Raw genomic sequence first — 13,969 nt, 5'->3', positions numbered from 1 at the left:
GAAACCCAAGTTTCACCCCAAAAATACAAAGAAAAAACAATAGGAAAAAGAGTGATTAAAGCAAGTAGAGAAGCAAAGCTTTATACCTCTTGAAGAGAAGAACCAATTTAGGCAACAAAACAAGGAAAACGCACCCTCAAGAGTTTAAACAAGGCTCAAAGGTACCTCAGCTCAAAGATGGAGAGGTTTGGTTTAGAGTGTATCGGCAAAAGCTTGCAAAAAGCTAAGAAATTGCAAGAGAGAGAGAGAGAGAGAGAATTGTAGAGAGAGAGAGAGAGAATTTTTTCTCTAAAAATTCTAACCTTAAAAATGGAAGGGGAGGCCTCCTATATATAGAAAACGAAGCAACTTTCTCAAAAATATCAAGACATACACATGTAGAAAGGTGCATGCATCTGTGCCAACAGCTGGCATAGCTGGTAGAAAAATATCTGCAAAACACATTGGTGGCTAGCAAGCTACATCAGTGGTTGGCAACCAGAAGCAATGGCCAGCAGCCAATAGAAGGGGCCGGCAGGCCACAAAAGGTTGCAGGCTTGAAAATCTCTGGTTTTAGTCCAAAAATAAGGCAACAGGGGTGCAAGGTTTGAAAGGCTCAAAGTTATGGCACTCTGCTGAGGACTTTGAGCACTTGACAAGCATATACACTCATCATTGGGCGTGTAAGCGATGACGTCCAAGTCGTAAGGTGGTCAAAAATGGGGTGTCTACAATTAGGAAAAAGGAATCCCAAGTTGATCCTAACAAGCACAACTATTGTTGGTTTTGCTGGGGAGTGTGGGAATAAGGGATTGTATGACTGCTTTTTTTTTTTGGTCATAGACAGCAATGCCAAGTATAATGATTTTCTTAGTAGAGATTGGATCCACACCAACAAATATGTGCCCTTCTCTATACATCAGAAGGTGATGTGCAGACCCACAACCCTTCATTGCTTGTGCAGATTTTGCAAAAGGAAAGTTGTATACCGAAGGGGTGGTTCCACTAAGCATACTAAGGAAGCCTGATGGAACAGTCGAAGTGACGGCTGATGAGGAGTTAACACACCTGAAACACTTGGTACAAGAAAGTGCTAATGATGAATATGACTACACTATCAAGGATACCAATAATGCCTGGTTGTATGCAGGAATATCAAGAATCCATACCTTTGGCTTTGGTGAAGTTCTTCACATTAGACATTGAGGTAATAGTTCAGAGGCATTAAAAGGAACAAAGAGAAGCCATGATGATTGGTTGCTGCAAACATGAGCAACAAGAGGCCAAACCATTGGCTTTAAACAAGTATTGTGCATTAGACATTGAGACTAAAGTCCAATACATACAGGAAGAAGTGGCTCTATGGACAGACTTTATCTATGAAGAAGAAAGTGAAGAGGTTGAGCCAGGAAAGGTTGTGACAGATCAGGATGAGAGGGTTGTTTCGAAGCCAGCAGAAGCTGAAGGAAAGATAGTGGTAAGCACTCAGATGTTAGATCCATTAGAGGGAATCAATGTAGGGGATGTATCAGTGCAACAACCTAATTATATTAGTGCCTGGTTGGATCCTATAGCCAGGAACTAGTTATTGGCCTTACTGAAAGAATATAAGGATTGTTTTGCTTGGTCTTACAATGATCTGCCTGGATTGGATAGGTCATTAGTGGAACATAGACTTCCAATTAAGCCAAATTTCAAACCATACAAGCAGAAGCCTAGGCGAATAAGTCCTGAGGTGATTCAAAAGGTGAAGGAGGAGATTCCTGGGCTCCTCAAGGCAGGCTTCATCAGAACAGTCAGGTATGCTAAATGGCTATCCAACATAGTGCCTGTGATTAAGAAGAATGGTAAATTGAGGGTATGTATTGATTTTAGAAACATGAACTTGGCAACTCCAAAAGATGAGTACCCCATGCCTGTAGTGGATCTGCTGGTAGAGAATTTAGCAGGACAAGGGATCTTGTTAATGATGGATGGCCATTTTGGCTACAACCAAATATGCATAGCAGATGAGGATGTTTACAAGATAGCTTTCAGGTGTCCTAGGAACATTTGGACCTTCGAATGGTTTAAAATGCCATTTGGTTTGAAGAATGCTAGAGCAACACATCAAAGAGCAATAAATACCATCTTCCGTGATCTCATTAGAGGATACTTGGAGTGTTACATTGATGATATTATGGTAAAATCTCAGTCTATGGAAGAGCATTTAGTCCACTCGACAGCAGCCTTCGAAAGAATGAGGAAATTCAAGCTAAAACTCAATCCACTCAAATGTACTTTTGGTGTGTCAGCTGGAAACTTCTTAGGGTATGTAGTACACAAGAAGGGAATACAGATTGATCAGAACAAAACCAAAGCCATCATTGAGGCCAAACCTCCATCAAGTAAGAAAGACTTGCAAAAATTTCTTGGTCAGGTTAATTTTCTTCAAAGGTTTATTTCTAACACTGCTGGCAAAACTAAAGTTTTTTTCTTCTCTGTTGAAGTTAAAAATGAAGAAAACTTTAGATGGACAATAGAGCATCAAGCTACTTTCGAAGGAATAAAAGCCTACTTGGCCAAACCTCCAGTGCTGATGCCACTAAGAAATGACAAACCTTTGAAGTTATACATTGCTGCAACTGAAGAATCATTAGGAGTCTTTTTGGCTCAGGACAATGAAGAAGGCAAAGAACAAGCAGTATACTACCTTCGTAGGTTTTTAAACTCTTATGAATGTAAATACTTAGCTGTTGAAAAGTTGTGTTTAGCCTTGGGCTTTACAGCAATGAAATTAAGATATTATCTTTTGCCTAGTATTGTCTTGGTAATTGAAACCACAGACTTGGTTAAACACTTGTTATCTAGACCTATATTAAGAGGAAGAATAGGCAAATGAATTTTGGCTTTGTCACAGTTCCATTTGGAATATGTTCCTCAAAAGGAAATAAAAGGACATGTATTGGCCAATTTTTTAGTTGATCATCCATGTCAATCAGAGTGTCAATAAACAATAGATCTTGATATAGCAGATTTAGAGCCATGACAGATATGGTTCGATGGATTAAAGGCTAAGGGTCTAGTGGGAATAGATGTTGTGATTAAATCATCCTAAGGAGCATAAACCACATATAGTTTCAGAATTGATGAAATTACTTGTTCCAATAATCAAGATGAATATGAAGCCTTGATTATGGGACTTGAGATGCTTGTTGGTTTACAGGCTCATGCAGTTGATATATTTGAAGATTCTCAATTAGTAATTAATCAAGTAAAAGGAGTCTTTAAATGTTAAAGTGCAAGCATGTTGCCATACTATGTTGCTGCTGTACATTTGTTTTTCCATTTCCAAGTGGTAGATGTGACTTATATCCCAAGATTCATGAATCACAAAGCTAATAATGTGGCCTAGAAAGCTTCGAATTTCAAAAAAAAAGGATAATAGTACTCAGATAGATATGGGCCAAGCAACATATCAGAAGTTGATACTACCTTTAGCAAAATAGAGTTTATTGGTAGATGCCAATCAGAATGACTTGGAAGGGCAAGATTGGAGGCATCCAATCATTCAGTAGTTGACTGGCCCATCTTTGAACGCTAGTAGAAAACTTAAGCTACAGTCCATGCAATTTATAGTGTACGGGAATGCTCTTTACAAAAGAGGGGAAGATGGTCTCCTATTAGAGTGTTTGGGACCAAATGAAGCATTGACTGCCATGGTTGAGGTGCATGAGGGCATTTATGGTGCTCACCAGCCTGAGGTTAAGATGAGATGGCTGCTTTGAAGGCACTCTTATTATTGGCCAACCATCCTTAACGATTGCATAAAGTATGCAAAAGGTTGCCAGGCATGCCAAAAGCATGGTATGATAAGACATGTTCTAATAACTTATCTACATGCAGTGGTGAAGCCTTGACCATTTAGAGGATGGGCAATGGATATGATAGGGAAAATTTGCCCACCTTCTTCGAAACAACATTGTTTCATTTTAGTAGCTACAGACTACTTTACAAAGTGGGTTGAGGCTAAGCCTTATAAAACAATGGATCAAATAGAAGTAATTGATTTCATCAAAGAATTGATCCACGGGTTTGGTATTCCACAAACCATAACTGAGAATAATGGGACTGTGTTTGATAGAAAGCTAGTAAAAGCTTTCGCAACAGAGTTTGGAATTAGTCTTATTAATTCCACCCCCTATTATGCACAAGCAAATGGCCAAGCAGAATCATTAGACAAATTTTTGAAAAAAAGAATACAAAGGGTTGTTGGGGACAATCCAAGAGATTAGCATAATTTACTATTAGATGTATTATGGGCTTATAGGATTTCTCAAAGATCAGGCACATGGATTACCCCCTTATGCCTTGGTGTATGGGCATGATACAGTGTTACCTGTTGAAATCAATATAAAGTCTTTAAGAGTAAAATGTCAGGATCACCTAAGCACTGATCAATATCATCAAAGCATCTGTTTGGAATTGGAAAATGTAGATGAGGCCATAATTTTGGCACTAAACAACATCCTTCTACAAAAGAGAAAAACAACCAAAAGCTATAATAAAAGGTTCTAGCACCTTAGCTTTGATGAAGGGGACTTGGTTTGGAAAACAATACTTCTAGTAGGAATTAAAAGCCACAAGTTTGGCAAGTGGTCACCTAATTGGGAGGGGCCATACCAAGTCCATAGAGTCATGCCTGGGGGGGCCTACCATTTGAAGAACCTAAATGGATAGGTGCATCCCAGAAAAATTAATGGTAGGCATTTGAAGCATTATTACCCAACTATGTGGGAAACACAAGGAGTCGAGGATCATCATACGAAGCATCAATAAGAAATAAGAACACACTTGGGTAAATAAGAATATTTCATTTCATAATGAATCAAGTACATTCTGCCACAATTTGGCCCAAAATTCATTACAATGTCTCAATTGTTCCCTTACAATGAGTTCTTTGCTTCTAAGGGCTGGGAACAGTTGAATGACAGTGTTCATCTCCTGCCTACAGTTGGATAGCCCTTGGTGAGAGGAATATAGTTTTTATGCATTATGCTCTAAGGCCAGGTTGACTGCTGCTAGCTCCTTATCTAATCATGCCTTCACGTGTAGAAGCTGAGCATGGAGTTGTGTGGCATAGAAGTGTTGTCTCATTAGCATTGAAACTTCAGAGTGGACATAAGAGACAAACTCCTTGTCTTTTAAGAATTCTTTCGTTGCAACCTTGGCCAATTGATGAATATTGACACAGAATTCGATGGTTGCTGCTACTTGAGGAAAATGACCTCTGAAGGTAGCATTTGTCTACTCAAAGAATTGGCAGCATTTGAGGAACCGATTCTTGATTGTTGGTTTTTCTAAGGCTTCGAAATTGGGACCCTCGAGAAAGTCCTAATCAACTCCAAACAGATGCCTAAATCCACCTGAGGAAGAGGAGTGGTGGATTCAGTAGCAAAAGAGCCTCCAATTGTCTCCAAAAAGGAGTCAGCTAAATCCATGGGTTCAGCTTCACTACTAGATCGAAGCACTGGTGTAAATATAATAAATAAGCTTACCGGTTGAGCTTCGAAGATATCCATCTCTTCCTTTAATAAGGGGAGTCTGGAGGAGCTACAGGTAGAAAGCAAGGTTGAAGTGATTGGTGGAGGAGAATGAGAGGAGGATGCTTCAGCAGCATCAATGGTCCTAGCCACCAACAGGTCCAAAAAAGAGAGATTGGAGCAGGGCGTTGAAGGAAGTGTTAGTGGGCTGCTAGTGCCATCCCCAGAGGTACTAACTACTGGTCTAGAAAGGGGAGTAACAGGCGTACTCTCAGAAGGTAAAGGGCTGGATAGGACTTTGGGAGGTGTAGAAGTAGGCAAAGGTGAGGAAATGGTCACTAGGGGCCAATTAAGAAACTCAACAGGATTAGGAGAAGGGGAGGAAAGGATGAGGGGCAAGTCAAGTTTGACAGGCATCAAGGAGGAGGCCATGGGGAGTGTAGAGGCAATGGTGGGAAATATCATTTGCAAAGGCTCTACACTCATTGGAAAATTGATATATGTTTTCCCTTTTTCTTTCAGGGCCCTCTTCAAATCTGCAGAGCTCAAGAATGGTTCTTTGGTGCTTGGTGGAGGAGAAGCAGAAGGTAGTAGAGAAGATATAGGTAGGTTAGCTGCTGCTACATATCAAAAGAAAAGAAGTATAAAAACAAAGCTGAAAGGGTAAATCAAAACTAGAAGTGTTGATAAAAGCAAGAAGAGTTACCAGCAATTGTAGTAATGATAGTTGGAGAGCTACGAAGGGTGTAATGTTCAACAGCTTTGCACTTCCTTGTAGTCTCCTATTGTGTTGCCTTGACAACATCATCCTCCTCCTTTAAAATTTTCTACTATCTCTTCTTCTCAGATCTTTGAAATACAAGGACCTCCTTGGCCTGCTCCTTTTCCACTGCCTTAGCAGTTGCTTCATGAACAGCATCTGTAGGAAGTTGGGCAGTAGGGAAAGGTGGCATCTTCCTTCTCTTCAAAGGGACTTCTTCTTCTGTTTCTAAGGGGACTTTAGGGGCCTCCTCCATAGGCTCGAGTTTAATATGGGCCTTTCTTTTCTATTTCTTACCCTTTAGTGTGGGTAAAGTTTGTGCTCTCTGAGACAAGGCCTCCTGCGAAGGCTCTATAACAATAAAAGAAATGCTAAGTGAAAGAACCACATAAAGGAAGGAAAGGAAAGGCAAGAAAAGGGACAAAACATGTACCATTTTTTACAGCTGCCCTGGTAATTTTGGGTGGAAGGACTGCAGTGGGGGAATGAGTAATAGTGATGCCAGCCTCTCTGGATTTGGCTTGCCCACCCTGGGATGACAGACCCACCCTGGGATGACAGATTCAAGTTCTTTAGTAAATCTAGGGTGGGGGTAGCAAGCTACACCTCCATGTTGGCAGACCACCAGTTCTTGAACCTAGTCATGGCTCTACTGTAGCCAGTAAAAGGTAGAAATTCGAAGATGGAAAGATCTCTTCTGAACTTGACTGTTGCTTCATCCAGTATGGATTTTGGTACCTTTAGATTTCTAGTGTCAAGATCAGATTTGGAGTGGCTGCAGAGTGGGACAGGAATCCCTTGGCTAAGCCCAAATTGTCTTGCAAATTGGGCAGGGTAATAGGCTTCAGAGATACACTTGTAAGCTCAGGGATTTAAAGTGCCAATGAAAAGCCCCTCGGCAGCATAATGGAGGCCCACATTTTTTTATGAATAGGCTTGGAGCAATTAGAATCAGCCAAAAACTCCCTCAACCATACTGGTCCTATAGTAGTATCGAAAGGGCGGAAGAGGAAAGGTCGAGCAGCCAATGGCAGGTGATGGAAGAAGGTGAAGTAATAAACAAAACTAGAAGAATATAAAGTAACCCTAGCATATTTCTCTCCATAAGTGGTAGGATCTTGTACCAAAAATCTCAAGCTACGGGAATCCCTGGCATATTTCTCTCCATAAATGGTAGGATCTTGTACCAAAAATCTCAAGCTACGGGAATGAAGGTCGGTGAAATATGCAAAGAGCTAGAGTTTGAGGATCCAAATTGGACCCCCTTGACTACGCTCTAGGGGGCCTCCCACAAAATTGGGAACATACTTTGTATACATGGCCCAAAACATAGGGACCTAGGGCTACTCTTTTCCCTGAAGCCAGAGCCTTGGCAAGGGGGACGAATTCAGGCATTATTCTCTGAGAGGAAGTAGAGAGAAGGAATTTACAAAGCCAATAAAGAATGAAAGAAAAGAACTCATTGTTGGTTACAGGACCTTCCTTTTTGTTCGTAGAAGTGACAAAGTCACTATAAGAAGAATTACAAGAAGGATTAGAAAAAGAGACCTCAAGGTCTAGATAGTGAGGGCCAAAGGTCCACCAGCAGGTGAAAGCCCTAAAAGGTGGCACATGTTACGAACGGCGGGGGCCATCATGCCACGCTGGAATTGAAATGTTAAATACAAGGTTCCAAAAACAAAGGGCAGCTGGGATAAGAAAAGGGTCCTTAGGAATGACAAACCTAGAAAGACGAAGGGCATCGAGAATGTAGAGGTCCTCCAAGTCTTGTTCCTGAGCTCCAACTACTCTGTCATACCACACTTTCCACTTAGTCTTCAACGTGGGCCAGCAGCAGTGAGGTTAGTTAACCCTCCAACTTCCCCAGTTATAGCTTCCCTCATAGAGGAGGTAGTGTTCCTCTAGATGTAGGTATATGATTGGAAGTGTAGCAAGAGCCTCCTTAAAGATGGAGCTAAGAACGTATTTCCATCAAGTGTGGTGATAAGGGACGAAAATCCGTCCATTAATCACACTTTGACCCTATAGTGTCTGGTATTTGGCTATCTCGTTGGTAATACATCTCCTTAAAGCCACCGAGGGACATAAGTGCTTAACAACTGGTACTTTTGAGAAAGAATAAGCCATTAGTGAGAGATTCAAAGGAAGGTGAGGAGAGTGAGTATGAGATGGGTAAAGAGTTTAAGTTGACAACAATGGAAGTGAGAGAGAAACACTAAATAAGCAAATAGGTAAGAGCGCGAGAAATTGGGGCTTTAAACCTTTCTGTCCAAAATTACCCATTCAACCTAACAGGTCAAATAGACCCAAGTTAATTGATTGGTTATTTTGACCCATGTGGGATTAAGGCCTTTATTTTAAAAGTCCTGAAAACACAATAAAGAGAACTTCCACCTTTCTAGTATTTTGACCCATGTGGGGAAAGTTGCGCTCGAGCGGAGCTTCCACCTTTTCAGCACTTTGGCTCATCTACAAAAATACTATAAGGTGTGATTTTACACTCGAGCGTAAGTTCGTACGCTTGAGCGTGAATCCTTGGAACACACGTTTTATTGTCCCCACTCAAGTGTCCATTCCTATGCTCGAGCGGACATTGCGATTTCAGTAGCTATAAAATTGTAGGTTGCTCCAAATCTAGGGCACGGCTTCCAGATCTTCTTTGAGGGTTTTAGGGTTTTCTTCTGGGGCTATTTTGCTAGTTTTCTTTAATGTTTGATTGAGTATTAAACTCATGGTTTGACAAGCATACATCAAGGGGTTTGATTGTTTATCTTTAAGAGCGTTCTTCTTCGGTGGAATCCGAAGATTCAAACGTGGAGTGTTCGAAGGAGTTTAATGATGTACACAGTCATTGATTCAACAATGGATGTTGTGGATTCAACATCAGTCTGATCAATTCCAAGACGAAGGTTGCTGTGAAAGATACACAGAGTGTTTAAGACAAATTGACAATGTTTGGGTAATTTGTTTGGTTAATTTGTATTCTTTCTTCCTTAATAGTGGATTGATTTGTGGCGTTTCGCCTATAGTTTTTTAATCATAATTAGAGGTGCTCCAATTGTGGTTTTTTTACGTAAAAATTGTTTGTGTTGATTTATTATTTTTGAAGTGACAATCTAAATCACTTTCGTAAGTGTTAGATGATTTAGATTGTTAGTTTTAATCATTTGGGAATTGGTACAATTAATCTTGATCTAATCACGAATCACTTAGGTTTTTCAGATTTGTATGTAGAGGTTTTCTTTCTAAACCAGAAAATTAGAGATTCAAAATATCATTAGGAGTGATTTTTAAGAGTAATAAATTAAGTGTCTCAAGTATTTGCTTAAATAAAAGGACAAATCATATAAATACATCCCCATCTACGGCTGCACCTCCCACTATTGCCACGAACTCCTCCTCGTCTATGAATACATCTCTAATGACACTGTCGGTGATCACCTTTACAGCCACCGCGCAAAACCCAGTTCCCTCTCTTGGACTACAAGAATAAGCATTGCATTTGAAACCGCTAGTGCGTTGGCTTACCTTCATGCTTCTGACATCATTCACCGTGATGTCAAAACTAACAACATCCTGCTCGACAGCAACTTTTGCATTAAAGTTGCTGATTTTGAAATTTCTCGTCTTTTCCCAACTAATGTCACTCATGTGTCCACGGCCCCACAAGGTACTCTGGGTTATGTGGACCCCGAGTACCATGAATGTTACCAACTTACTAATAAGAGTGATGTTTATAGCTTTGGTGTTGTTTTCATTGAGCTTATATCGTCTAAGCTAGCTATGGACATTACAAGGCATCGCTATGAAATTAATTTGTCTAATATGGCTATTAATAAGATTCAAAATCATGAAATTCATGAGCTTGTTAACCCGTGCCTTGGGTTTGAATCGAATTATAAGGTGAGGGAGATGATCACAGTGGTTGCTGAGCTGACATTTCGGTGTTTGCAGAATGAGAGCAATATGAGGTCGTCGATGAAAGAAGTGTTGGAGGTTTTGAAGAAAATTAGCAGTGTCAGTTATGATAAGAAGGTTGCCGAGGAGGTGGATATACCGGCTAATCATGTTGTGTTGTTGAAAAGTGATCCACCAATCCTTTCGCCTAATGCTTTGAGGGAAAATTGGGCTAGCAGGGGAAATACCACATCTAATGCTAGTAGCAGCTAAGTTAATGTATCATTTTACTGCAGTCAAGATCCATTTTATAGTAAATTTTGGGTGATAATGCCATATTATTTCCATCATGAATATGAAAGTTACTCCGAATTATATTAATGCCTTTGTATATAGTGATAAAATCATTCATTGCATAAGTCGATTGAATTTTAATTTTTTTTTATTCATTGTTTCATTGTTTTTATTTGTTCTTAAAACTAGGCAATGAACCACGCCCAATTTCCTGGTGTTAAATTGTCATGTCGATAAATTTGGGTCGATCGAGAGAATTTTTTTCACAACGCAGAAGGAAAAATGAGAAAATTATTGGGAAAAATGTTAAAACAAAAACTAGATCATATATGTGATAATGTCATATGCTTTCATTTTCATAGCCTACCAATGATAATGTCATGATATAATCGAAGAATTTATTGGGTGTTCTCGGATCAACACGTGCACGTGTTGTAGGAATACCATAATACAATATTAAGGTCACCCGACATTCCAGTGCATCCAATGATTTCTTGTTATAATGAGCTGGAGATATGGGAAATGTGATCATGGATAAATTTCATCATATGGGACCAGATGAAACTAATCTACTGCTAAAGAGGTTGCATATGAAGTTAATGCTTTATTATCGTTATTATTATCTTTTTCCAAGATTTTTCGATGCCACACTTACAGTGCTAATGCTAATCTCATTGTAGCCAATCATGTTAGAGGTGCTTTTTCTGTTAAATGAGTAAGATCCAAGATCCAATTGCTGCTGAATATCTAAGATACAATTATCAATCAATCATTTTTCTGGGGAAAAAAAAAAAGAAACAAAAAAAGAGAGAAAGATATCCTACTTTGGGCTTACTATGTTATGCATAGAAATTGGAGAATCATATCAATGTGGCAGAGATATTAGTCTAATTTCTATAGACTACGGGATGATGATTAGGCTAATTTTGTTCATTCCTGAATTCACGATTGCAGAAAAAAAAAATCCCATATCTTTTATTTTATTTTATTTTTTTTTTGAGAACTCGGTATCCAGTCTAATGGACCAACTAATCCGAGGACCAATCTCATAGTCCATTAGCGTTTCCCATACCTTATAATAGAAAAATTCGAAGTTTTGTTCATGGAAAGAATTCTAATTTTTGTTCAAATTGATTTATTGCAGCTTTTGTGTAACAGAAGAAAAAAAGGGTAACAAGAAAAAGAAAATAAAAGGAAATTTATAACCACAGTAGACATCTTGCTCTGTTTTTACTAGAAATAATTTAGGGCATCATTTCATAGTGAAGAATCAAAGATATACTTGGACAACAATTAACATAGCAACTTCAAACAAAATTTCACTACTTAAGGGTCTTGAGGAATCTACTTCATATGATATTATTCTACATAAGCTTTGCAGTCCATGATATTTTTAACCTAGAAAACATCATTACATTGATTCAACCTCACAGGATTCATTCTCTTATGATATTTGAATAGTAGAAGATGCGATTGGTGCTCTTGAAGGTAAAGATAAGAATGGTTTCGGGGGAACTTGCAAAGATTCTAGATTTCCTTCAAGCATCTCAATCACCTTGTTAATTGCCAATCTCTCAAATGGATTAGCTTGTATGCAACATAGCCCAACTAATATCATCTTTCATGCAACTTTTTCATCCTCTTCAGATTCAATCCCATGAAGTCCTATATCTCTATCACATTCTAGCTTCTTGTAGATCGAATGTGAGAAATCTAAGTCGCTAGTGTCCTCAACTGATTGTCCAATGTTTTCCCTTCCCCGAACCATCTCTAGGACTAGCATTCCGTAGCTATACACATCAGCCTTGTGTGAGACTCTTCCAAAATGCCTAGAAAAGACTTCAAGCGCTATATATCCAATAGTTCCTCGATCATGCAAAATGGATACAATGCTCTCTTTCTTGGGACATAATTTAGCAAGCCCGAAATCAGAAGTCTTCGGACAAAAATCTTCGTCTAGAAGAATATTATAGGGTTTTATGTCAAAATGGAAAATGCGTGTTGTACATCCACAATGCAAGTATTCCAATCCCCGAGCAACCCCTACTGCAATTTTGTGCATTGTTTTCCATTCTAAGTTGTCTTTTGTCTCTTGAGATTTGTTGTTGTGTATGAACTTCTTAAGAGATCCATTTGGCATGTACTCGTAGATAAGAGCTCTTTTGCGACCCTTGAAACAATACCCTACAAGGCATATAGTGTTGACATGGGAAGTCCTACTAATGCTTGCAACCTCATTTATGAACTCTTCTCCATTATTGTCTTTTGTTTCATTTAGAAGCTTGACAGCCACCAGACGTCCATCAAGAAGCTTGCCTTTGAACACATCACCATAGCCGCCTTTCCCGAGTTTATCTTGGAAAGAATTTGTTACTTTTTTTATTCTTGAGCAACTATATCTTTGTGGCACAAGGAATCCATTAAATTTCAAGAAAGCTTCCACATTATCATCTGCTATCATTGATTTCCTCTGAAATAATATTGATTTGTATGTTGAGGTTTTCTTTCTAAACCAGAAAATCAGAAATGCACATAAAATTGCTGCTCCAACCGTTGAAATGACTACATAAAGAATGAAAGAAGTCAGGTAGTGTTAAAATCTCTGACCAGCCAAAAACAAATTTGTGAAGTAATGCAAGAATTATGTTAATAAAAATCAAAACTAACTTAGTTGTTCACAGAAAATTACAACAAAAAAATATGAATCATAAACTATATGTTCTAGTTATAATGAAATTGATCAACCTTGAACAAAGAAACCAAAATGATTAAAGTTTTTATGCATTACTAAATTAAGGAAAGACAGAAAAAAAATTTCAGTAGGATACCTATGGCAACTTTCAAGGTCAATTGTTTCTTTCCACCTACAAAACATAACAACACACAATTAACTAAGGCTGTGTTTGGATAGGAATTTAGAAAGGAAAAAAGAAAATGTGAGTGAAATGTATGTGTATTTCATTTATATTTCACTACTTTTTCTCTTTTCCTTTGTAAATCCCTACGCAAATCAATAAAGAAAAGGAAAGTGGACTCTCCTGAGGTATAAAGCTCACCTAGTGACCAATGCAAAGGAATATCCAAACACCAACCTAAAGAGACATAATTTTTAGGCAACAAAGCCCACGTTAAATGAATAATTGTAGCCCAATCTCGATAATAGAACATTTTCTAAGCTAGTTAGAAGGCTAAATGAAACTGTACAAATTTGATGTTTGTCGCTTTTGTTTTTCTCTTTTGGATCTTCCATTTACATTAATATTTTTTTATACTCTTTATCAGTTTGGGAGTAAAATGACATTTTAGTCCTTTAATAACACATTTTCCCCCAATCTAAAAAAAAAAAAATAATAAATAACACATTTTCCTTTCTATTATTTGTTTTTGGATTTTTTTTTTTTCATTTCAATCATGGTGTCACAATCTCTTTTCTAGCTTCTTTTGATTTTACCCATAACTTTATCACATAGAATTTTCAATAGTGAGATTTCAACAACTAACGCAAGATTAAAGACTC

General features: G+C 38.4%; 1 pseudogene; it reads right to left on the bottom strand.

Moving 5' to 3' along the window:
• Nucleotides 1-11,896: 11,896 nt before the first annotated feature.
• LOC114318180 (PR5-like receptor kinase pseudogene) lies at nt 11,897-12,913 on the bottom strand (annotated as a pseudogene).
• Between the last annotated feature and the right edge of the window lie 1,056 nt (nt 12,914-13,969).

The sequence above is a fragment of the Camellia sinensis genome, chromosome 15 (assembly GCF_055761805.1).
Source record: "Camellia sinensis isolate YWXY chromosome 15, ASM5576180v1, whole genome shotgun sequence".
NCBI classification, from domain to species: Eukaryota; Viridiplantae; Streptophyta; class Magnoliopsida; order Ericales; family Theaceae; genus Camellia; species Camellia sinensis.
The sequence above is the reverse complement of the archived record's forward strand: the minus strand, read 5'-3'. Positions and strand labels throughout refer to the sequence as shown.